The sequence below is a fragment of the Callorhinus ursinus genome, unplaced genomic scaffold (genome assembly GCF_003265705.2).
Source record: "Callorhinus ursinus isolate GAN/ISIS: 27379988/994484 unplaced genomic scaffold, GSC_fseal_2.0 scaffold4, whole genome shotgun sequence".
In the NCBI taxonomy this organism is placed as follows: domain Eukaryota; kingdom Metazoa; phylum Chordata; class Mammalia; order Carnivora; family Otariidae; genus Callorhinus; species Callorhinus ursinus.
The window spans coordinates 61,070,592-61,097,075 of NW_027397066.1; the positions used below are offsets into that span (position 1 = coordinate 61,070,592).

The 26,484-nt window shown below is 40.5% G+C and overlaps 1 protein-coding gene and 1 long non-coding RNA gene across 13 annotated transcripts in view; one reads left to right on the forward strand and one right to left on the reverse strand.

The window, feature by feature from the left end:
- CCDC158 (coiled-coil domain containing 158) overlaps positions 1-8,829 on the reverse strand; it is a 98,338-nt gene extending 89,509 nt beyond the window's left edge. For 3 of the 12 annotated variants that reach the window (XM_025887704.2, XM_025887702.2, XM_025887697.2), the window contains exons 1-2: positions 8,001-8,182; positions 2,576-2,618 (exon numbers count right to left, since the gene is read on the reverse strand). The gene's annotated coding sequence lies outside the window, so the exon portion shown is untranslated. Of the gene's footprint in view, positions 1-2,195; positions 2,477-2,575; positions 2,619-8,000; positions 8,185-8,695 lie in introns of those variants that run through there. The other 9 variants (XM_073891805.1, XM_025887703.2, XM_073891806.1 and 6 more) reach the window with 6 other exon arrangements.
- Positions 49-19,051, forward strand: LOC141372620 (uncharacterized). The gene is made up of 3 exons (XR_012377949.1): positions 49-316; positions 17,741-17,875; positions 18,885-19,051. It is a non-coding gene; the product is annotated as an uncharacterized lncRNA (long non-coding RNA).
- Positions 19,052-26,484: the final 7,433 nt, after the last annotated feature.

A 26,484-nucleotide genomic window follows, 5' to 3' on the forward strand; every position in this document is an offset into this window, starting at 1 on the left:
AATTCAAATGTTCTCAATAGAAGATTGCTATGGTGTGTGTGTGGGGGGGAAGCTCTCATTTAAACAAGTTTTATCACAAATGTTTGCTGTATGATATAACTTACACACTAAAATGGCATTTGGGGATTCTTCAGGATGATGAAAGACACTTAGAAAATTCAAATTACTGAGTACTGTTAATATTATAAAATACAGCTAGATCAAAAATATGAAGGAACGAGCAGGACCGGGAGAATCACAGCCCAGTGTTGGGAGTCATACACTGATTTGCTCTGCTAGATACCAAAGTTTCTGGGAAACAGAACCCACGAGTAAGGTAAGCAGAACTGAAACTAAAAGTTGGAGAATAGATAAGAGAAGAAAGGAGGAGATTTGACTTTAGAATAACCTGATATAAAAAACCAAGTATGGGGGCACTTGGGTGGCTCAGTCAGTCAAGCATCTGACTCTTGGTTTTGGCTCAGGTCATGATCTCATGTGTCGTGGGACCAACTCCATGTGGGCTCTGCGCTCAGTGGGGGGCCTGCTTGAAGATTCTTTCCCTCTGTCCCTCCCCCAACTTGTGCTTTCTCGCTCCCTAAAATGAATACATAAATCCTTAAAAAAAACCCAACCATTTGTTTATTTTGGATAAGATGATGAATGTAACAAACTCATTAATTCAGTATCCCCTGATAGGTTTTAGGCCATTGAAGAGTGGCAGCCCTTCAGGGGAAAAATTTTTTTCTTAGAAAATTAACAGTTTAAAAAAAGAAAAGAAAATTACTAGTTTAAAGAAAACAGCATAGGTTTATTTACTTAAGCAAGAATTTTTAAATGAACATTTATTTTTTAAAGATGTTTAGTACTTCAATTTGCCAATGCTGCTGGTTAATGAAATCTGTCTTTAAAAAGGTATTTGCAATTCACATTTTTATAATTTTAGACTGACCATATCCTCAATTTGGTCAAATCACTCAGTGTTTCTCTACTTTCATGACACTAAGAATTGAAACATTTTTCCTATTTTCGGGCATAAAGCTTATTAAATTATTAAGGATTTCTGGCAAAAGAAAGCTTTTTTGGCCACAATAAGACATAAAGTTGTTAAAATGCTGCATTTTGTTGATTTGGGGATCATAACACATAACTTACATATGTTTGATTAAATCTCTAAGTACAAAGCTGAGATCTTGGCCTCTTTGGGTATGCCCAACACTTACTACCAACAATTCTGCTGGATTTAAAATTATGAATAGATTCACACTGAAAAGAGCCTTGAATTTCTGACAAGTAACAACTAGGTAAAGATTCTACTCTGGTTATTTGATTGGAGTGTTGCAGAAAAGGCCTTAGAAACCACAGACCACAAAAAGACTTTTGTGGAGGATTCCTAGATTTCTCAACTAATGACTCAAGCCCCTAGGCTGCTGAACCATCCCACTTTCCACATAAGCCTGAGACTGGGGATTTTATAAAATTGGTCCATACTCTCAAAGAACGAGTCTGAAGATATGTTTTCCTTAGGAATTTCTAAGGCACTCCCACATTGACCTGAATACAACATACGTACGCTGGTGCAATCTCAGAAATGCAATGAGGAGAACAGTTGATGCTAACACTGCCTTCCCTGCTCGAGTTACTGTGAAGTGCTCATTAACTTCACATGGCTCTTAATGTCTGCTCTCTCAATCACATTCTTTCTCTCTAGATGTTGTTCCTCGACTATCAGGGTTCAAATCCTAGCTCTGTGATCTATTGGCTTTGTGACTGTGACAACAGTATTTAACCTATAAGACTGTAAGATGGAAATAAAGAGTGCACCTCAAAAGAACAGGAAAAGATAACTCGTGTGCAGCCTTACTATATAGTACTTGCCTCAATCTGTATGCATATAGTATTATATAACAGGATAGTAAAACATGAACAATACTGTCTTTATAATTTAGGCAGTGTATACTAACTCACTTTCCCATAATAAATGGCTATATCTTCCTATTCATCTAGAAAGAAGCTATTAAGTTTCATATAGGTCCACTAACATCAAAGAAAGTGGGTTTAAACTGCATTGAGTAAACACAGGTACTATTATCATCTAATAGAGAAGTAAGCTATTTAAGCTATACTTCACCAGTACATAATACTATCTTGTAAAGAGGCAGTATGAAAGAAGGACAGGATTTAAAATTGGGAAACTTAATTCTGTCACTGGTTACCTGTGAGAGCAGGGGCAAATCTTCTCATATCTCTAAGCCTCAATTTCCACCATTACTAAATGAGAATGCAGTTGTTTTCCAAACTTTTTTGAAGCAGACGAAGCCTTTCTTTATATTATCAGAGCCCCAACTACACACCCTCCTCTCTGCCCCAGAGACACCTTTATGGAATGCAGATACTCTGCTGAACAGAGTTTGAAAACCACAGAGAGAAAGCCCTTGTAGCTTTATTATCTTAGATATTCCAGCCAAGGCATTCATCAAGCTCAAGGCTTCAGGCTCTAAAATAAATTAGATATAGGCATAGATATAATAAATTAGTATATCATTTGTATATGTTCACAATTCTTAAATATAATTCAAAGTAAAACAAGAGATACCTTAATATATGGATATTCTTATTTTCACTTATCCTATTAACACCTGCAAAAGAAAATATTTCAAAATTTGTGTATTAACATATAACCATACTTTATTATCTAAATTGTATTATTTTTTAAAGTTTAGTTCACAAGTTCATTTTCATCACCTGAGATCCTGACAATACCTAACACACACATACACACATACATAACCACCACCACCACAAAAGCCTTTAAGTTCTTTTTCCTTTGGGCTTATCTTATATATGAAAGTATATTTGAATTAATAGCCTATGGCACTTACCTAGGCTGTGTTTGTACAACAGAACCCGTGCAAGTACATGCTCCCTATTGGTCCAATGCTAATTTTGATTGTACAGATCTCACTGGCATTCAAGATAACACACCAAGTAAAACCCTGCCCAGACCTTGCCAGACCAGACCTTTCTAGGTATAGTCCAAGCTGACTTAAATTGACCACCTGAATGTCTTCTGACCATTTAAATTGATTTTCAATGCTTGGAGATGCTTTGACCAGGCAACAGCTCTTGAGCTTGGTTAGAAAAGTTGCTAGGCAGAATTCCTATCTGGTGAGTCAGAAATAGGTCTATAAATTTTAAGCAGTGAAGCTGAGATGACAAACAACCAGAATTTTTGGCATATCTCAGGGGAAACTAAGTGAACAGTTGCCATGTTGGAAAAATAAATGACAATATCCTCTGTGCAGAATTAGGATTAATCAACAGAGGGAGACAGGTTCTAGTACAAGGTGGAGATGGACTTTCTAAAGGCTACAGCACCTTTAATGAATATGTGGAGAACTTCCTTGTGAGGTATTCAAGCTAAGAGGGGATGAGCATTTGTTGGGATGACAATTGACACTGGGTACCCTCTCAAGGGCAGAGTGTTGGATTAGAAGATCTCTAAAATCTTCTCCAACTTGGACATTATATGCCTTCCTATGGAAAACATTCAGCGGAAAAAGGACCAAAAATATAATGATTTCTCACAAGTGATTTTAGTCAGCAGCAGAGCCAGATGGGGCCAATCCTGCCAGCAGGTTTCATGCAACTTTGTAAAAAAAAAAATTGGGGCTCTGGATAAATTTTAATGAATAGAGCTGTTCCTTACCACCTCTGCATATATTTTTACAGTCATCTTAAATTCATCTTATCCCACATCTGTCTCTTCATATTCCCACCAAATCTGCTTTCTAAGGTGTTGTCAGATAAAGACACCATAAACCCAACTTCCTAAGTTAAGACATTTCCATGTCTTTATTCATCATCTATTCAAACCCCACATCCAATCAGTCACCACATTCTGTCGAATCTATCTCTGTAATACCTTTTAACTCAGCAAAGACAACTTAAGTGTCATCCTTAAGTCACAAGGAGTGCTCAAATATGAAATTTAGTTAATTTTACTTCTATATTCTTTCATGCTTTAATCAGCTCTTGCCAGACCTACTACAAAATACTTCAAAGGGATCTTTCTAGTGTCAGTTTCTTACAATCTTTAAGAATTTCCTTTAAAATCAGATCCTTTTACCCTATCTTACTCAAAATCTAAAGTCTGAACTAAAACTAGCACCCAAAGCCCTTCAGGATCTGGCCTAACCAACCTCCCAGCTTCATCTCCTGCCTTTCCCCTGACACATAATGTGCCTCCACTAGAGTCTACCTGCTACGTCCTGAGTGTATACTGCTCTTCTAGGATTCTGTTTTTATTTATAATCCTCTCTTAGCTCTTCCTCTCCTTCTTAGCAAAAACCTCCACTTCAGTTTTTAGGGTTGTGGGAGTGGAAGTTCAATACTATATTGCTGGTAGCAATGTACATTGATCCAGTCCCTAAAATCAGTGTTCAGTAATAAGAGAAAGAAAACTGCCTAATGCCTCTGAAAACAATAATTTACTATATTCGGAGGACATGCTCTCCTTACTCTTTCTACATCAAAAGTAATAAGCTTCACTTAAATTATTCATGCATACAAGGCACTCAGCACAGAGCCTGGCGCATAGGAAGCATTCAATAATTATTACTTACCATTGCTGGCATTCTGATAGCTTAAAAACGTACTGCTGCTATGAATAGTGCTTTTGTAAATACCAGAGATGAAGCTAAGATCAAGACCAATCAAATTTCTTCCCTCACAGATCTTATATTACAGTGGGGAAAGAGAGACACTAAAGAAACAAATCAGGGGTGCCTGGGTGGCTCAGTGGGTTACACGTCTGCCTTCGGCCCAGGTCATGATCCCAGGGTCCTGGGATTGAGCCCCATGTCAGGCTCTGTTCAGCAGGGAGCCTGCTTCTCCCTCTCCCTCTGCCTGCCTCTCCCCCCATTGTGTGCTCTCTCTCTAATAAATAAATAAATAAATAAATAATCTTTAAAAAGAAAACAAACAAATCAAAAATATAATTTTGGAGAGGGATTCAGTGCAATGAGGAAAATAGCACAGGGAGTGGTATACAGAGAGTTGAGGCTACTTTAGTTAAGGTAGGTCAGGGAAGGCCTTTCTGAGGAGGTGATATTTGAGCTGAATGTCAAAAAGGAGTCACCCCCACAGGGGACTGGGGAAGCTCCTAAGAGGAAATACCACATGCAAAGGCCTTGAGATGAAAAGGGCTTAGTGTTTGCTGACTGACAGAAAGGAAGCAGTGAGGTTACCACGTAGACAAGGGGGGTGAGAGGCCTGCTTATGGACAGACAAATGTGTATCATGCCCGAAGGAGTGCTTATTATCAGTTTCTTTCCTAAATTATCCTGAGAAGGTGTTGGTGAGTTTGGCAAGGGGTAGAACTCATGATGCCTTGAAAAGGATGCTGGGGTTTATTTTAATTGCAGTGGAAAGCCACTGGAGGATTTTAATCAGGGGCGAGTGAAAAACACACTGAGGGGAAGTAGAGGCCAGTTAGGAGGCCACTGGAGTAGCCCAGCAGAAGGACTAAAACCTAACTCCAGAGTGCACCAGTGGCCAAAAGTGGGTTGGTGCTGGGTTTGAGAATGCTATTACAATTACAATTAGTAAATGCTAGGGCATATAAATTACACCTCAGAAAAGCAATTCAGAAAGAAAGCAGATTGGCTACTCGTTGTAGGTTCATTGTCATTATGTTTTGTGGAGTAAGAGTGGGGGTGCATATTAGCTGCCTGGGTCCTGGAAGTCAATCAATTAAACCTCAACACTGGTTTTTTCCTACACCATGAAAACTTCAAAGTGTGTTAATTTCAAGATGACCAGAGGTTACTTTTAGCCAGATTTTAACATCCCCACCCATGGAAGCACGACTGTATTGCTTACTTTCCCTAGGCTTGGACCTCAATCCCCAGGTGACTGCAACTGTAATTTTACATACATAAGATGGATATCCAATAATGTATTAGCTAAGAACCAAGCTTAAGTTACCTTTATTCTCTTAACCAGAGCAAATACAGTGATATGTTAATAGGAATACAAATGAGAGTCCAAAAATTGCTTTAAGTGTTAGACTAGTTCTTTCCTATGCACCTAATTTATTTTCACTTCTAGCCAAATTCCTTATTCAAGTCTTTTCCTTGAGATTTACAGGGTTCAGGAAGATATTTGGTAGTCTCCACTACTACACCTGTCATTGCCCCAGCTGGAGAGCTTTAAAATTCCATCAATACAGGATTGATTTTATGTGATTTATAACAATTAACATATAGATTAGTTTCCTGTAGTTGCTGTAACAAACTGCCACAAGCTTGGTGGCTTAAAATAATAGCCATTTGGGGGGGTGGGGGGATGGGTTAGCCTGGTGATGGGTATTGAGGAGGGCACGTTTTGCATGGTGCACTGGGTGTTATGAACAAACAATGAATCATGGAACACTGCATCAAAAACTAATGATGTAATATATGGTGATTAACATAACAATAAAAAAACTAAAAAAAAAATAATAATAGCCATTTGTTCTCTCACAGTTCTGGAGGCCAGAAGTCCAAAAGCAGTCTCATAGGACTGAAATTAAGGTTGTTGGCAGGGCTGTGCTCTCCCCGCAGGTTCTAGGAAAAAATCTATTCCTTGCCTCTTTGAGCTTCTGTTGGATGCTGGCATTACAAACTGACTTATGGTCTCATCACTCTGACCTCTACCTCTGTGGTGGTACTCTAGTCTCCTCTTCTGTATCGAATCTCCTCTGTCCTTCTCTTGTGAGGACACTTGTGTCTGCATTTAAAAAAGTGCACCCAGATAATCCAGGATAATTTCCCCATTTCAAGATCTTTGACTTCATTATATGACTTCATTATACGTAAAGACTCTTTTCTCCTTAGAGCGTTTACAGGTTCCTGGGACCAGGACCTGATATTTTTGAGTGGCTCTTACTCAACCTACTATACCATATGATTGGGGTCACCTGGTTTGGGAATATGTGGTTCACAGAGGCCCGATTTAATAAATTGTGCAGTTTTAAAGTGCGTGATTCTAACATACTAGACGACACCAAGTCTTCTTTGTAAAACAATAGTAATCACTTTGCACATACCAAATAAATTGTCCATTTCTGCCCTCAATTTATTTGGAGAGTATAATATCTCTATGGCATAAAAAACATCTTATGCACAACACAAATAGATAACTGTGTAAGATTAAAAACAGTAAGTGTGGTAGGAGGTTGGAAGGACCAGGGACCAGGACCCCCACCCCATTACTTTACACCCAGAAACAGTCCTGCCTAGCTAGTCTCTGTGATTCATGGTGGGCACTGGCCCTTTCTTTCCTGAATCATCAGCTGATAGAGAAAGCAAGAAGTGGTTGCCAAGTCAAAAAACCCTGAGAAATAGTGACAGACTTCATTTTTCTTCTACTTTCCCTTGACCTTAAGGTACACCAAGATGCAGGAACAAATCCTGGAACAGCTTGAGTGCTGATGTGGGACAGAGTTTTGTGGAAAAGGCTGGACTCATTTGCGAACTCAGCGTTTCTAACTGATGCTGATAATGGGGCAGAGCCAAATTCTTAATGTCACTTACAGGGAGGGCTCCAGTGGACAGAGCCCTTACACAACATTTATTACAATCCCATTGTGGATGCCAGGTTGATCCCTGTCCAAGGCTAGACATTCCTCTTTATCTCCATGTCTTCCCCAACCCATCCCCGTGTCTATGAGAACCGGAGTAGGAACAAGAGTTAGCGGGTAATGCTGGGACAGGATCCACGGTTATTACCCCCAAGAGTGGAATACTTTTTGCACAAGGCCCTCTGGTCCCAGAGTTACAGCCGCTGTCCCCGGAGGTCTTGCGATCCCCGAACACAACAGCAGTGCCTTCCGTTCAAGAAACAATTTATTGGGCATCTGCCATGTGCGAAACAAGCACAAAGCCTGGAAGGTTCCAGAAATGAAGATGCGCTGCTCCGGGTCCTCCGGAGCACGACCCACCCCTCACGCGTCCCCGCGCCCCGCCCCGCCCCCGTACCTGCAACCAACACCTCATTCTATGAGACGGGCCGCATCCCCGCGGGGGGCGCCGGCGGCGCGGCGGCCGCACCTGCGTCGACCCGGCGGCTGCGGTGGCGGCGGCGGCTCCTCCTCGTCGGCGGCGGCGGCGCGGGGCGCTCTGCCGCCCCACCTCCGCGCCCGCCCCTCGCGGCGCTTGGGCTTTGGCCTCCACCCGCTCCACGCGAGCCGCGCGGGCGACCGTTGGGCACCTCCCGCCCCCCCCGACCCCGCCCCCCAGGGGCCGTCGCCGGGGCAACCGAGCGCCGTCGCCCCCACCCGCCGGGCCGCCTCCACCCGGAGCCCTGACTAAGGGGGCTGCGTACGTCAAACCCGGCCAGTCCTGCCCCAGCACCGACCCTGGATTCGGGCCACCACCTGTACTCTACTGTTTTTTTCAGCCCCGTAACCGGTCTCCCCGTCCTCCTCTTGTTCCCCCCAACACGTGCACCCCAACGCCCCCAGACCATTCCCGCGGTTGTCCCGCAAATCTCAAATTCTTACAGACCCACACAAATCCTACGTCTGCGTAATCGCTAAGGGTCAAGCCCAGCCCTGCCGTGGGGCCTGTCAGGCCTTCACCCGGCCTCACCCTCACCCTGCCTCAGCTTCTGACCCTTTCTCCGCTCCCGCCCTTCATTTCCCATTTGGCCATTTCAAGTTAACAGAATTCACATTTTGCAGCTCTGCCTCTGCGTATGCTGATCCTCTGTCTGGAACGGCTTTCAAGGTTCAAGTGTGTTCCCGGGATAGCTGACCCTCTGGCCTACGGAGAGTTGTTTCCTCCGCTGTGTTTCAGTTGCTCTCTGTCGTCATCTCTAACATAGAATTTATCGGATCAAATGATTGCACACTCAAACCTCTCAATGCTGCCCAAATCAGTGCTCAAACGGAAGGACTCCAAAAGGCCTGAGTGTGATGGATGCAATCCGTGTTGTTAATACTATTAGCAGTCACATTACACAGACACCTACGGCGAATAACTTTTTCTGTCTAAATTGATTGGAAATAATAAATCTTACATTACTTAATGTAACTAGGGATTTTAATAAAATAGTATTAAGTGCCACTAAAGATTGCTTTTGATCAGACCTATAATTTAAATTATTTCATTTACTGACCCAGAGAGATTTAAGATTACCTGTAGAATTAAGTATTTTAATAGAGAATGCAGCCGTATTAAGTGGAAAAGTAAATGCTCTAAGGTTTTTTTTTTTTAAGATTTTATTTATTTATTTGACAGAGAGAGACAGCGAGAGAGGGAACACAAGCAGGGGGAGTGGGAGAGGGAGAAGCAGGCTTCCCGCCGAGCAGGGAGCCCCCGTGCGGGGCTCGATCCCAGGACCCTGGGATCATGATCTGGGCCGAAGGCAGAAGCTTAAGGACTGAGCCACCCAGGCGCCCCTAAATGCTTTAAGTTTTGTAGCTAAACAGAAAGCAATTTTAAATTTTTTTGTCTTAATCCTTATTCCATCAAAGCATGAGTGTTATGGCAAGAAAATATTTTAGTTACTAATACAGGATTTCCATTGGAGTCTTATGTTTATATTTGTATGCCGGACCCTAAGAACTAAGTTCCTTTTTCTTGTCTTTTTGAAGTCCTTAATTAACATAATTTGTTAATTAGAACTGTATAAAACAGTTTAGCGGCGCCTGGCTGGTTCAGTCAGAGGAGCATGTGACTCTTGGTCTCAGGGTCCTGAGTTCAAGCCTACCTTGGGTGTAGAGATTACTAAGAAAAATAAATAAACTTAAAGAAACCCCTATTTAAAACCACATATATGTAGGAGATTATGTGTACTGAATTTTCTTATACAATTCTCTGCATTTTGGAGTGTCTTGAAGTTTTACTTCTCAATATTTTTTATGCTGAATTAAAAAGTTTCTTACCTTTTCAAATAGAGAATTTAAAGATGAAGGTGTCCAGATTTCCTTTAACATTCACTCAGACATTTCACATATATTCATAAAGTACTTGTCACATGCCATGTGAAGGTGTTGAAAATATTGCCATGAACCAGATAAAGTCCCTATCCTCATGAAGTTTACCTTCTTTATTTTATTTTTTTTAAGATTTTATTTATTTATTTGACAGAGAGAGAGACAGCAAGAGCAGGAACACAAGCAGGGGGAGTGGGAGAGGGAGAAGCAGGCTTCCCGCAGAGCAGGGAGCCCGATGCGGAGCTCGATCCCAGGACCCTGGGATCATGACGTTAAGCCGAGCTTAACGACTGAGCCACCCAGGCGCCCCATGAAGTTTACCTTCTTCTAGAGGAAGATGAACAATGCACCAAGGGACAAAGGGACAAGTTCAGATATGTCTGACAATGATATTGTTATGGAGACGGGGTAAGGAAATTAGGGAGTGTGGGGTGTGTCAATGCAAAATGAACAAGTCTTTTTTAAAATTATAAAGAGAAAGGAAAAGAATTTTATTCGAGCTCAAGTTAAGACAGCTGCCTGGGATGCACCATCTTCACAAAGAAGAGAATGCTCCAGGAAAAGAATGCTTAGTACAGAGTTATATATGGATTTTTTTTTTCACATAAAGAGTTGCAAATCATCATGATGAAGGACATTCCAGAAAGTTACAGGCTTTATGTTATGTTTTTAGTATGTGCAAGGCTGTATGACTTTAATCTTACAGGAACCAGGAAGTCCTTTTTCTTTTTCTTATCTTTAGGTTTGAAATGCTCCTTTATGGTTATATTTTTAACAAAACAGAAGTACAGTGTGTGGTGTGGGGCAGAAATAGAGCCCATGCTTTGAGGTTTTGCCGAGTCATTTTCACCTTGGTAATGCTAAAGTATAGCTTCCCTGGGAGCCCAGGAGCAGGGCCCACAAACATGAAAAGTTGAACATTTTATCAGGTGCCATTTCATAGTGTGCTCTAAGAGTGCCTCATTGATAAAGTGACACTGAGCAGAGACATAGGACTGGAGGGAGAAGCCATATGTATAACGTAGACGGAACTTCCCAAGCACATGCTTGGTGTATTTGGAGAATCAGCCAAGAGGCCAGTGAGGCCTGAGCAGAGGGCACCAACAGGAGAAGGCTGGGGTTCTAGTCACATAGGGCCCAAGTCACCAAGAGTTCTTTAGTAAGAGTCCACGTCTGGGTCCAGGGTTGTTATTTGTCTCCCTTCACTGGGTTCCTACTCTGGACCAGACTCTGTGCTAGGCATTGGGGTGAGGGGGGGTGTTGGTTTATAACAAAGCTCCAGTTTCTGCCTTCAAGGAGACAGTACCCTTCTTATTGTTGTCAATCCAAATGGCTGCTGGCCTTTATGAAGTACAATTAAGAAGGGTGGGTTGATTCAAGGATGGTTCAGGAATAAGGAACCCAATCTGGTCTGAGCTTTGACACTAACTAAATAACCTTAGGCAAGCCATTTAACCTTTTAGAGCATTAGTATTTTCATCTGCCAAATATTAGATGTAGAAATTATTGCAAGACATTTTTCTAACTAAAAGAAAAAAAGAACTATGATTCTATAAAATCAAAGAACTTAATCTTAGTATAAAAGCATTTATTGGGCGCCTGGGTGGCTCAGTTGGTTAAGCGGCTGCCTTCGGCTCGGGTCATGATCCTGGAGTCCTGGGATCAAGTCCCATATCGGGCTCCTTGCTCAGCGGGGAGTCTGCTTCTCCCTCTGACCCTCTTCCCTCTCGTGCTCTCTCTCTCTCATTCTCTCTCTCTCAAATAAATAAAATCTTTGAAAAAAAGCATTTATTAAAATTGTACCAGAAAAGCACTTCATACATCATAATCATGATATATAGGTAGGGTCACTTAAAATTTAATTCATGATTTGCTTAGTTTAAAAAAAGATCTTGTTGGGGCGCCTGGGTGGCTCAGATGGTTAAGCGTCTGCCTTCAGCTCAGGTCATGATCCTGGGGTCCTGGGATCGAGCCCTGCATCAGGCTCCCCGCTAGGCGGAGAGCCTGCTTCTCCCTCTGCCTCTCTCTCTCTCTCTCTCTGACTCTTATGAATAAATAAATAAATAAATATATTTTAAAAAAAAGATCTTGTTTCCTAAAACACGGTTTTGTAAATAGGTGATAGTTAAAAATATGTAGTGTAGATTATCTAATTTTTTTTTAACCATTGTGGTCCTTTATGACTTTGAACTTAAAAGATCTTTGTAAAAGATTTTCAAAACTAAATGCAGTGCTAGACCAGAGTGACAGAGTAGCTTGGATTTTTAGTGTAGATATTTTCCCTTTCTGATTATGGTTTAAGATTTTCTATGTTAAGTCTTATCTGACAGCCTTAGTTCCCCAGTGCCTGGTACAATGTGGACACAAAGAAGGGACTCAGTATACAGTGGAGAGAAAATAAATGGCAAATCATCTCCAATAATTTTTGCAAGTTGATAGAGTATAGAATATTAAAGACCATATAGTTAATGTTCTGACATTCTTCAGAACATAAGAAATATATTTAATGAGAAAGCCTAAATTCATTCAACAAATATTTATTAAACACCAACTCTATATCAGGAACATCAGTGAACAAAACAGACCAAACCCTGCCCGCATGGAACTTAACATTCTAGTTGCAAGAGACAGGTCATAAATAATCATGATAACCTAGTTAACATATTAGAAGGGGTTAAGTGCTGTGGAAGCAAGCAAGAGGGTGTGTGGGTGGATGGAAATTGAAATAGAGGAGGGAAGACCCCCCTGCTTCCCAGGAATAGATGTGAGTAGATTTCTAGGAACATTTCTCAGCAGGGTGGACTAAGAAGATGAACAATTTCTAATTAGGGGTTTCTTTTGAAACTAGCTGTAAAAGAAGACTTTCATATACCTTCCTAAGTGCACGGAAGTTTCTACTCTTTAGAGTTGATTGAGGTTAAAATCAACTTTATTGAGGGGCACCTGGCTGGCTCAGGTGGTTAAGCATCTGACTCTCAATTTTAGCTCTGGTCATGATCTCAGGGTCCTGGGATTGAGCCCTGTGTCAGGCTCTGCACTCATTGAAGAGTCTGCTTGGGATTCCCTCTCTCCCTCTCCCTCTGCATCACCTCCTCCCCACATTCAATCTCTCTCTCTATCTTTCTCTCAAAGAATCTTTCTTAAAAAATCAACTTCATTGAGGTATACATCATGTACAATGGAATTCATTCATTTTAAATATACAGATTAATGACTTTTGAGAAATGTATACACCTAGTATCAAGCTCTCCAATCAAATGTAGAATATTTCCACCTACCTAGAAGGTTAATTTGTGGTCACTCTTTTTAAAAAACAACAAAAAAAGATTTTTATTTCTTTGAGTGACAGAGAGAGAGAGATAAAACGAGTGGGGGGAGGGGCAGAGGAAGAGGGAGAGAGAGAATCCCAAGCAGACTCCCCACTGAGTGTGGAGCCTGATGCGGAGCTCGATCCCAGGACCCTGAGATCATGACCAGAGCTGAAATCAAGAGTCAGATGCTTAACCAACTGAGCCACCCAGATGCCCCAGTCACTCTCTCTTTCAACGCTGAAATGAGTTTTTTAAAAAAATACAAGTTCTTGAGTTTGTTTTCAGGACAATTTATTTTACAGAAGATTGAAAAAGGGGGATAGAAGTAGCAGATAGAGGTCAAATAGGAAGTAAAATAAAGGCAAATCGTCTTTTCTCCTCTAGCCTATGTTTCTGCCATTGAGGTCAATCACCGTCATTACCAGTGTCTTTGAAGTTGTCTTTGTTTTTTCCAAAGGAAAGAAAAACTATACCCTTTATTGTAACCATCCAATGTGTCTGCTGAGTATATGAAGATCTTTTACTTCTTATCTAAGAAATAAAACAAGTGTATGGATATATTTTTACCAGCTTTTATTTATGTATTTATTTATTATTTACTTTTTAAGTGCATGGCTCAAACCCATGACCCCAAGATCAAGACCTGAGCTGATATCAAGAGTTGGGTGCTTGACGGACTGAGCTACCCAGGCACGCCTCTACCAGCTTTTAAATAATAACCTAGCATAATAATTCCTGTATCATTTATAACTTCTGTCAGATGTCTAATATTTAGTATGTGCTATCAGGTCTTTTCTGGTTCTTTATGCATCTGGCAATTTTGTGGCATCTACCCACAACCTTGTTCAGGAAGGGTAAGTGATGAATAATGAACTGATTATTTATAGTATCATATTTAACAATGTTTCTTTACTTTTTGCAAGTACTTAAAAAAAAAAACATTTGTTATTGTGGTAAAATGTACTTAACATAAAATTTACCACTTTAGCCATTTTTTTTAAAGTAGGCTCCACACGGGGCGCCCCCGTGGCTCATTGGGTTAAGTGTCTGCCTTCAGCTCAGGCCATGATCCCAGGGTCCTGGGATCAATTCCTGAATTGGGCTCCCTGCTCAGCGGGGAGCCTGCTTGTCCCTTTGCCTGCCGCTCCACCTGCTTGTGCTCTCTCTCTCTCTCTCTCTGTCAAATAAATAAATAAAACCTTAAAAAAAAAAAAAGTAGACTTCACATGTGGAGCCCAACACGGGGCTCAAACTCATGACCCTGAGATCAAGACCTTAACTGAGACCAAGAGTCAGATGCTCAACTGACTGAGACACCCCGGTGCCCCCACTTTAACCATGTTTAAGTACCCAGTTCAGTTGTGTTAAGTATATTCACTTTGTTTACAACCATCACCAACATCCCTCTCCAGAACTCTTTCATCTTCCCAAATGGAACTCTGTACCCATTAAACACTAACACCCCATTCCTCTTTCTCTAGGCCCTGGCAACCACCATTCTACTTTTTGTCTGTGAATTTGACTACTCTAGGCACCTTGAATACATGGAGTTTTATAGTATTTGTCCTTCTGTGTCTGTCTTATTTCACTTAACATAATGTCCCCTAGGTTCCTCCACCTAGTAGCATGTGCCAGAATTGCCTCCTATTTTGAGGCTGGATAATATTCCATTGTATGTATATGCCACATTTTGTTTGTCCTTCTGTTGTCTGAGTCCTTGAGTTTTTTAAAAACTAACTTTATTGAGGTATAATTTCCATTTAATAAACTGTATCCATTGAAAGTGTACCAGTCGATGTTTTGACAGAGGTATACACCTGTGAAACTATCACCTCAGTTGAGACACAGAACATTTTGATCATTCCCAAAAGATTTAAATTGATTGTTTTGATAGTTTTGCAACAACTGTTAGGATAGTCTATGAAGTAGATGTTATAAGTTGCACACCTAACATCTATCTCTCCTTGCTCCTTTCTCAGAGAATCTCAGTTGTGTTTGGGTATTCAACACACCATTCTCCAAAGCTATGACGCTGCTTCAAGGGAAGTTCTAGCGGAGAGATCCCGGGTTATTTTATACTCATCTTTGGGCTTTATTTCTCTTCCAAGTGACTGTTTTCAGGGGAGGTTTCTTGGCATTTAGAGGTGAGGGGAGGTCTGCTGGGAAAGTCATCCTTAATTTTAAGAAGGAGCCACACAAAGAGAGGATTCTTTTTGCCTCTGAAAGGTTGCCTAAAGATTCTGCAAACTCTAAAATAAGGCTGGGTTTTGGTTATTTGGGATAATTCTGAGATGCCCTTTCTAAGAAAGACTAAATAACCTTCTAAACCTCTAATTTATTATCTGCAGTTACTTCAATGATTATTTAGTGAGCCTGAAGAGCCACTAGATGTCACTCCTACTTTATTTTCAGAGATAATCTAGTAGCTTTTTCAATCTTAGAAATATTAAATTTAGAGGCATTAAAAAAAAATCCAGTAAGTTAAAAGTCATATTTAAAATGCTAGCAAAGATAAAGATAAAAACATTAAACATTACTGTGAAAAATTAAAATCAAGAGATGAGAATTTTGAAATGAATAAATTAGTTTTTAAGTGATGTTAACAAATAGAGTGATGCATGGCTTCTGAGTCAACACAATGATTTAGGCAAATTACATTTAAAAGTGTTTAGTATAGGGATGCCAGGCAAATGGGAGAATCAATATGATGGAACTATTTTTCCCCTGGGCCGTGCTCACAGTAAGAGGGCAACATACACTCAATTACCAGTAGTGGGAATTTTTCATGTGGAGACAGAAAGGGAAGTTGTGAGCTGTTGTGAATCTATTTGCCATGAAGAAAGTAGTTGGTTAAAAATAGGAGTCGTTCTGGGAGTTCTGCTCACTAGATGGGTTGCTGCCCCGTTCATGAATTGTTGAAGAAAGCCAATTCGATTTTTAAAAAAGGAATAAATCTAAATTAGAGGAAGAAGAAAGAAGGGAAGCAGTAGAAAGAGAGAAAATAAGGTGGAGAGACTTTGAAATTGCACTAAGCGTCCCTAAACTTTCTTCCAAACTAGGAAAAACCACAAAGGATTTCGTTATGCCTTGCTTAGAACTCTTTCGGCTGCAAGTGGCAGAAACCTGACTCCAGCTGTTTAAAGGACAAATAAAGGACAAATAAATATGATCTCCTATAACTAGGAGTGTGGTGCCTTTAAGGATGGCTGTATCTGGTGAAGGCAGCAATTCTCAAAGTGTGGTGTGGGGGCCTCAAGGAGTCCCTGAGACACTTCGGGGTTCAGAAGGTCAAAATCATTTTCATAATAACTGAGACACTGTTGGCCTTTGTCTGCTTGTTCTTTCAAAAGTGTGTAGTAGAGCTTTCCAGAGGCTACCTGACTTGTGATATCAAACAGATAGAAGGCAGAAGTGGATAGTTGAATCCAACTGTCTTCTACTAAACTGGCCATTAAGGAGATTTGCAAATATGTAGAACAAATTCATGCTTCTCGGTGATTTTTTTTGCTTGAGAAAATATAGTTATTTTCAGTAAAATATGTTAGTCTGTTTAACATATGATGGCTTTTCTATTGTTAAGTGATTAATAAATATATTAACTGTTCTTTTCTGTTTTAATTTTCTAATACAGTAAATACCGATAGCTTTAACACACATAAACAAAATTTCTTTGGAGTCCTCAATAATTTTTAAGAGTGTAAAGTGGTCCTGAGACCAGGAGGTTGGAGAATTGCTGGCTTAAATGAGGTATAGTTGGGCCCAGACCTCAAGTGGTATTACCAAAACACTGTTTCCATACCTTGAACTCATTTCCTAGGTGTTGTCTTCCTCCCTCTCAGGCTTGTGATGGCAGAGATGACCTCCAGCAACTTCAGCATTGTCCCTACCAGGTTAGCAATCCCATAGGAGAGAATGTCCCTTTTTAATAGCTCTAGTAAAATTTCTAGTTATTATATTGGCCAAGCTTGAGTCACATGCCCCTCCATATGCCAATCATTTGAGCCAAAAGGCAGTTGATGCCTGGATCATATGTCCACCCCTGGAGACCAGGAGCAGGGTCAGCCCACCAGGACCACAGGATAGGTGAAGGAGTGGCTCCCCAGAGAGATACTGAGCAGACAAAAAACAAACCCTTCTTCAGAAAGCCTGAATCTGAAGCCAAAGATTTAGAAAGAAAACTACCCTGTTCTCTGTTAGAATCCTATCCCTTCTACTGTCAGCATCTTGAGACACTAGGGTTGTTTCTCTCTCCCTGAGAAGTAGTGGGGGGGGGGGGTCTAATTTCATTCTCTAATTAGAGCATGGGTCCAAATCACGTGCCCTAGCAGAAGGTCTTCCTAGGAATTAACAATGCTGGCCATATAGAAAGTTGTCTTTTTGCTATAAATTATGCAAAAGACCTACCTTAAGCTGCGATTCCTTTCCTAAGTGAAGATTTTAATTTTATGCCCACTCATGCTGTTTGCAGGAGGACTCCCGTCATGGCCTCAACCATGTCACGGCCTTGCCATGTCATGACAACCTTGTCATGGCCTCTATGTGTTTACCTCCAAAAACAAGGATATATTCGTTGACTCTGAGCAATGGAAGATGGGAGAAAAAGGTATTCTAAATCTGATCTCTCAGTTGCTATACATATCTACCAAAGGAATTTTGACATTTTTTTTCAGATTATATATCAATTTTTATCAAGTATTTAGGTGCTAAATATATTTGATGATAATATAAAATAGAGGTTTTATCAGTCTATAAGCAGCTAGTTGTATTCTTCATTGCTTGTCTTTTCTTTTTTCCCTTACCTTTTGTTTTCGGCTTCATTACTTTTAATGTTAAATGTTGATTCTGTAAAATGTCATTTTTTACAAAATGAGTTAGGAGTAAGATCATAAGTGCCACAAAAATAATTTTCAGAAAAAATTATTCATTAGGATACTAACTGTATACACACACACACACACACACACACACGCACTTTGAATAATCAAGTGAAAGAAAAGTCGATGTTTCTCCTTTTATTCTTAATTTATAAATTAAGCTGCAAAAGGAAGCAGCAATAAAAATTGCATCAATTACTATTAAGAGTCAAACAATATTTGCCATATACTTTTATTTGGCACACTTTATCTTTCTACTAAAATACTGTCATTACATAAAAATGAGATTGTACCTTTTTTATTGTTGTTGAGCCCTTCAGATGAAGTGTGTTGTACATTAAATATCATCTGGACTTATTTGCATACTATGTCTGCTTCTCTATTATATTTTCACTAATTATAAGTCCAAACATTCAAATTAAATTGATATCAAAACCCACAGTAATTTTTAACCTAAATTTCCAACATAATTCACATTACTACATACTTTTTTAAACAGTAAGAGTTTTAGCAAACATATCCCTTGGAAATAATTCTAAATTGTTCCCATAACTTAATGGCTGAACCTCTTTGTAAAATGTATAGTTATCTTGCACTGTTCACATTTTTAATAAAAAGCAGTAATGTTAAATTTCACATAACAATCCAAAATTCTATTGATAACCTAAACTTAGAATAACATTCAGCTGTGAGGACCTATTACTTGCCAGGCATTAAGTATATTTCTTTTCATTTAAGAACTAGGTAACAGTCTTGGAGTAGATAACAATTAAAATATAGAAGAAAGCCTGCTTCCTGTTCGTTTTGAGTCAGAAAAGCAGAAATTTGATGGGAGAGTCAAATTTCAAGATGAGAAGCTGGTCCTATATGACATTTGGTATTTTCTTCTAACAACAAAAAATAAAGCCCTTGTGCCACCACCGCGTCTCTTAACTGTTTACTGAAACTGCTTAAGGCACTGCTCCTCCAGCGTGGCAACACAGCAGAATTGCCCAGAGTTTTAAAAAATACCAATGCCTGTGTCTCACCCCCAGGGATTCTGCTTTAATTGGTACAAGATGGGGGCTATTCTATCTAATTACTCCTCGGTAATTAGCCATCCGTATGGTATTTTTAACTTTCTACGTTTCATCAGCTGTAAGACTGTGTGGATTGGGCGAGTTTTTGTGCTGAACTGAGTTCTGCATAGCAGTGTTTACTGTGCAGAAAGGTTGCGGTGCCTGTATTTGCCTTAATCCATTTTCCTCTCACTTCCTTGCTTTTTCTCTCCGAAGAGGCAAGTGGCTGCAGCGGTCGCTGATCATCACTGAAAATACCAAAGAAAGAACTCAGCTGCCTCCTGGATATTTTTGTTCCACTGAGGATTAATTTACCATGCCGCTTTTTTTTTTTTTTTTCATTTTTCTCTCCATCCTGCAAAAACTTTTTTTTTCCTTTGGCAAGAAACACACCATGAACTTATTGCTGAAAAACATAAGCAAAAAGTTTTAGCCCAGCGGCTCTGTCTCTTGGGGACAAGTTAGAAAATTCTGAAGCAAGCAGAGGCATAGTAAGTGCTTTCTTTCTTTAAAGCTACTTCTGGGGAGAGGGGAGGCTATTGTAATGGTAAATTTCACTCGGAGAGGAAGAAAGGGTTGATAATCAATCAGAAATTAGGTATTCGTTTGAGTTTTTTTGCAATTCTCTTGCTATATTGTAAGACTATTTTAATTTTCCCTATGAAATATACAGAAAAAAAGTTTTGGGGCGTGTGTGCGCCCGCAATAAAAGTGGTCTTGAGAGTGACATAGAAAGAAGTTTTTTTTTTTTTTTTTTTTTTTTCAAACGGAGTGGGGAGATATATAGCACCGCGGGGCTTCAGTGAGATCCCGGAATCCCAGGAGGAGAATTTACATTCAGAAATGTCGAAGTGAAAAATCCTCCTGGTTCAGCATCTTGGAGTTAAGCTCAGAAGAACTTTTTACATCTGAAAGAATTCCCTTCTCAAAACCTCTCTTTTTTGGCTGGCAAGTGTCTTGAAGGATGGAATAAGGTGCTGTGAATAGAAGCCCTGCTCTGAATCGGCTTCAGGCATTTAAAATTTAACTCGAGGGATCATGTGTTGGGCATGATGAGGACCACAGAGAACTTTGAGGCCACTGCTGCCACACTAAACCCTAACAGGACCCCCAAGGGCAGGTACATTTATCTGGAAGCATTCCTGCAGGGAGGAGCTCCTTGGGGCTTTACTTTGAAAGGTGGCCTGGAGCACGGGGAACCATTAATCATCTCTAAGGTATGTTTCTTTCTGTAACCTTGTCTTTGTTCACGTTGCTTTTTCAACTTTAAAACTTCTGTCAGGTCTATCAGAAATGCAACCATAAGGCCGGAGATTGCCTGAATATTGCTTAATTTGCTGCTGCATACCTTTCAGATTATATCTGGAAATATTTTGTATGGCTTGGCATTTGAAAGAAAAAAATGTGTCTGGCTCATTTAGTCTATGAAATCCTGGGGAAAAATGTGCTTGCTCAATGAATAATCTCTTTTTGTGAATGAAATAGTGTAAAAGCAGCTACCACATGATCTTTTCAGTTATAAATCAGATTAAAGATTAACAACACGGTGAAGGGAGTGGCATGGTATATGTTTATGAATGTGTACCTTTATTTAGCATATGACTAGAAAAATATCTGCTCTTCCTCCTGTCCAATGAAAATAGCTAGCCCTCCAGAATATTTTAGAATTTCTTTATAATTCTGGGATAATTGATTACATAAATATTATTTATTGCTTTTTGTACACTCAGAAAGGAGAAGTAAATCAACTTTCAGTATAAATCAAACGCAAGACACCATTTCTGCCTCTTTTCTATATCTATGTATTTAAACCAGTTTTTAAACCTTAGTCATCTGTAACATGCCTCAGTTCTTTTTCTTTGGTATGATTAGATAAACCCACTGAATGAATCCTTCTTATGTATTAGGCTTAGCATTTGTTTTTCTCTTTGACTACAGAGATTAAGAGAGATTACAGAAATTTCTTTTAAAATTTCAGAATATTAACTGTCTAAAACAATAGAACATAAATGCTTTTTGCACATATGCATTACTTAAGAAACATTTGTAATTGAGGGGAAAATTCTTTTAGTTTGAGGGTGGGAAAGGGATAAATACGCATTTTGCCCAAGCTCTGTTACCTATTTAGGTTAGTTTTCATAGCCCCAAAAAGGTGTGTTTTGAGAGAGATGGAAATGGATTCTTACTGTGAATAATTGGTTTCCAGCAGTCAGCCCAGAGTGTGCAGGATACCACTGTAAGGTTTGTGACTTCTCCTTGCCTTTTCTAAGAAAACAAAAGATCTATGTATACACATGTGTATCAGTTAGGAAGGCGTTCAGCTATAAGTAACTGAAAACCTGGCTTATAGTGGCCTAAGTAAATTAGAGTTTGTTTTTCTCCTACTGCAAGAAGTCTGGAGGTGGGCTGTCCATGCAAGGAGCCACAGCTCCATCATATCAATATGGACTTTGATGATCTCTCCGCTCTGCCAGCCCTATGATCCAGGCTTTTGTCTTCATGGTTACATGATGGATGCCAGGCCTCCAGTCTTGCATCTTTATTCTGGGCAGGGTTTTGGCTTATTGTTTGGAAAGAGACACCCTCCCTAACAGACCTTTGCTTACATCTCATTAACCAGAACTGTGCCACTCTCCTCAGACCAATTACTGGCCAAGGGGCATGAGATTATCATGACTAGTTTAGACTAGGCAGGATTTCTTTCCTGGAACCTACCTTTCCTGATGTCAAGGAATCTCTGCCCACTGTTTGAATAAATTGGGGCTCTCTTCTCAAGAGGAAGGAGGAAATGGGTGCTAGGTAGATGACTGAGAATGTCTGCTACAAATATAAATATCATATCTGCATTTTAGAATTCTGGTTGTATACCCAAACTGCCTGGCCTTATGTGGTAGGGTATGATGTGTCCGTACATTGGACTACAGTTTGCTGTAGGGTAGGCCGAATGCTACTGCTAATGAGCCACCCCTCTAAGGCTCCATTTAATCTGCAGAATGAGGGGGTACGTTATCTCCCTTATCGGAATGTATGGGGATTAAAGGAGACCATGCATGCAGAGCAGTTAGCTTAGTGCCTGGCACACAAAGGCGCTCAAAAAAGATCTCAGCAAAGATTATGGTTATTGCTTTTTATTATTCTAGGGGACATTTGTATTAGGATACAGATTTGGCTGCTCTACAAAGATCCAAAATAACAAAGTGCTTAAACAATACCGGGGTTCCTATCGCTCTCACATAACAATCTGAGCATAAGCCAAACTGAAAGCTGGCTGCGTGATGTCGGAGACCCAAGTTCCTTCTACTTTTCTTATATCCGTCCTAGAGGGGATGCCCCATCTGCACAGTCAAAGGTGACTTGCCACAACATCTGCTTTCCAGTGAGGAAGAAGTGGAAAAAGGAGATAGACAAGGCAATCTCTTTCCTTTCAAGGGTATAATCTGGTGCAGTCTGCTCTGTCCAGTATGGTAGCCACCAGCCCCATCTAGCTATTTCCATTTCAATGAAAAGTAAAATGAAACAAAATGTAAAATTCTCTTCCTCATGCGTACTAGCCCCATTTCAAGTGTCACGGTTCTTCAAAGCTCTTGTCTGTCTGGCAAACTGATTCGTCCCAGCTCCATTTCTTCCTCTCTCCGAAGTTTTCTTGATTGCATCAAGCTGCGTTAGGGGGGGTCTCTCTTCTATACTCTTATAACCTGCACTTATTATGTGAAATCGTAATTTTTTAGTCATGTTGGTCCTCTTCTCAAGTGGAAGAGCTTCTTTAGGGCAGGGATGGTTTTCATTTCTGCCACATCTAACGCGAGTAGCCTGGGACACAAATATTTGTTGAGTAAACAAGAGGACGTGGGCTATGTCTTATTTCATCTTGCATTTGCAGGATCCAGTGGAGTGCCTGGCACAGAGGATGTGCTCATTAACTTCTACTGCATTAATAAGCATAGAGGAAACAGAGCAGGAGGCAGGGGGAGGTGGGAGGTAGAGTTCCATGAGATGAAGATGCCTGGCAGATCTCCAGAGATGGAGCATGTATTAGTTTCCCACTGCTGCTATAAAAATTACCACAAACTGGGACACCTGGGTGGCTCAGTCAGTTAAGCGTCTCCCTTCAGCTCAGGTCATGATCCCAGGGTCCTGGGATTGAGCCCCACGTCAGGCTCCCTGTTCAGCGGGGAGCCTGCTTCTCCCTCTCCCTCTGCCTGCCGCTCCCCCTGCTTTTGCTCTCTCTCTCTCAAATAAATAAATAAAATCTGAAAAAAAAATCACCACAAACTTAGTGGCTTAAACCATAGGTCAGAAGTTAGCATAGGTCTCGCTGGGCTAAGATCAAGGTGTCAGCAAGGCTGTGTTCCTTCTGGAGGCTCGAGGGGAGAACCTGTGTCCTTGCGCTTTCCAGCTTCTAGAGGCCGCCCACATTCCCTGGCACACAATCACCTTCCTCCATCTGCAAAGCCAGCAACTGCAGATTAAGTCCCTCTCGCATTGCATTGCTCTGATCTCTTATTTCTGCCTCCCTCCTTCAATTTTAAGGACCCTTGGGAACACAGTGGGCCCACCAAGATAATCTCCCTATTTTAAGATCAGCTGACTAACAACCTTAATTCCATCTGCAAACTTCATTCCCCATTGCCATATAATCTAACATAGTCATGGTTTCCAGGGATTAGAATGTGGATGTCTTTGCAGGGAGAGGGTTTGATTTTGCCTGCCACCAAGCATTTGAGCACCGATGAAAGTCCATATAAGTAAGACCATACCAGAGTTGAGACTAAAGTGAAATTTAATGGCTGATCATGCATATCCCAGAACTTCTTTCTAGGACGATGAGAAAAGTGCCCACAAGCTCATACATTGGTAGCCAGATGTCCACTATTCCCTCAAGGTGGGGTGACCTCCATTGCCGGGGAAGGGAAAGGATGGTACACATTGAATCATACATAGGAAAGGCATGTACACTTATACAAAAGCAGTTAGAAGCTGCCAGGTATGGATGGCAATATAATGAATGAAGTATTTTTTCCTTTAGGCGAATGAATGGGGGAAAGTAACTACAAAAGGGTGGCTTTAAAAGAAATCATTTTCAAGTCTTTTTCTTTGAGGTTTAATGTCCTTGAAAAGGAAAGGTGAGGTTGAGGAAAAAGCCCCTGTCATTTGTGAACTTCAAAAAGAAAGGGCAACTTTATTATTTTTTTTTTTAGTAGTGATTGTATGTGGAAGCTCAAGTAATTCAATAGTTCAGGAAGTTGGCAGCATGATTTTATTATGACTCACTCTGCATTGTGGCTGAGAAAAACGGTTCCACCTGCGGTAGGGATGCACCTGCTCCAGGGTTCAGAAATTAAGTAACGAGTGTAATAATAATACCCAACAACAACAACTGACCCTTACTGAGCTCTTACTACCTGCCTCGCTCTATTCCAAGGCAATTGACATGTGTTAACTCATTTCCACGACTCCATGAGGAAGGCAATGGAGTTTGCAAATTTAGCCATAAGAAACTGAGACCCAGTATTGGAGTAATTTTCTGCAGCTCTCACAGCTAGAGAGTGATAGAATTGGAATTTGAATCCAGGCATTCTGGTTCCCCGGGGTCTATGCACTTAACACACTATGCCATTCAGTCATCATTGCCTGCCAAATATTTGGCTCTGTCTAGATTCTAGAGCTGTTATTTGGTTAAAATATGGGATTAATCTTTTGTTATATATGTTTTAAAATTTATTAGAGGAAAACAATCTTTAGAAAAAACAACACAACTTAGTCCTATAGAGGAAAACAATCTTTAGAAAAAACAACACAACTTAGTCCTATAAGTCCCATACCATAAAATAGGTATGACTACTGTTCAAGCAACACTTTTTAAAAGTAGTCTAAGACCCATAGAAGGAGGAGCACTTAACAGTTCTTAGTAAGTATATTGGTGGTGTCTTCATTTGGAGAGGCACCTTTTGTTGCATTTCAAACATGGCCTTCTGAAGAATCCATTGCTCCGGGCTTTTATGTCATCGACACTCAGAGCACATGTTCCTGATTCCTGCTCCCCTGGGAGGCGTCTTTGCTTTAGCTGGACTCTCTTTGTGTATAAATCCTGTGGTTCCATCTTTCACACCATCGCCCTTTCTGAAACTCATCCTTCTGCGTATAACGCCATCATCTGCTGTCAATCTAAATCATAGCCTTCCTCTGGCCTTGTCTACCAAGGCTCAGCTCACTAACCCTATCCCGTTCCCCATCTTCGCATTCTTTCTCTATAGGTGAAGTCAGAGGCGTCCTCAAACATATGTCTCCAAGCTTCCTGTTGGCTGACACTATTCCGATTTTTAAATGGGTTCTTCTAGCCTTAGTGATTTGATCTAATCCATGAGTCCTCTTTATTATTCCTTCTCTTGAGAGAATCATCCAAAACATCCCAACCGACCTGCCATTTTAAAGTGGAATTATCTAGGGGTGCCTGGGTGGTGCAGTCGATTAAGCGTCTGACTCTTGGTTTCGGCTCAGGTGGTGATCTTGGGGTCTTGAGATCGAGTCCTGCGTCGGGCTCCATGCTCAGCATGGAGTCTGCTTGAGATTATCTCTCCTTCTCTTTCTGCTCCTACCCCCCTAAAATAAATAAATAAATCTTTAAAGTGATATGAACGGCTTTAGTGCATTGCGAGAAATCTTAGAAATATCAATAGTCCCTAGGTTAGGAAATTACTCGTTTAGAATATATTGGATGATCATGTTGCGATTTTCTCATTTCTGGATTTTCTATATCCATCTGTCTAGATTTAGCACTTCCCAACCTTCTAGCTTCCTTAGTGCCCCTCGGTTTCAACACACCAGCATCAGCCATACCATCTCCCTTGGCCCATTTCTTCTGCACTAAAACAGTTTTTACTAGTTCTTTAGCCATGGTCCCTGAGTTCAATTTGAAATAGATTTCTAAGCAGTTCCCCAAGACCTCAGGCTGGTTGATTTAGTTTACCCCAAAGTCATCTTTTCCATTTCCTCCCAAGTATCAAGCTAGGTCAGCTTGTTATTGACCTTTTAACACAACCAATTCTCTCTGAGTTTCTCTTCTTACTGTTCCTGCTTTTTCCCTTAGCATTCTTTGCCCTTCCTGCCAGAGGAATCTCCTCTCTCTGCTGTCCTGAAACCATTTGTTTGTTCCCTCAAATCCACCCCTGTCCTACATTTGCACAAATTCCTCCTTGCTCTCATCTCTCCAACACCTTTATTCACACCATTATCTGATACAGGTAGTTGTTTGCATTTGGCACCTTGCCAATAAATTATAA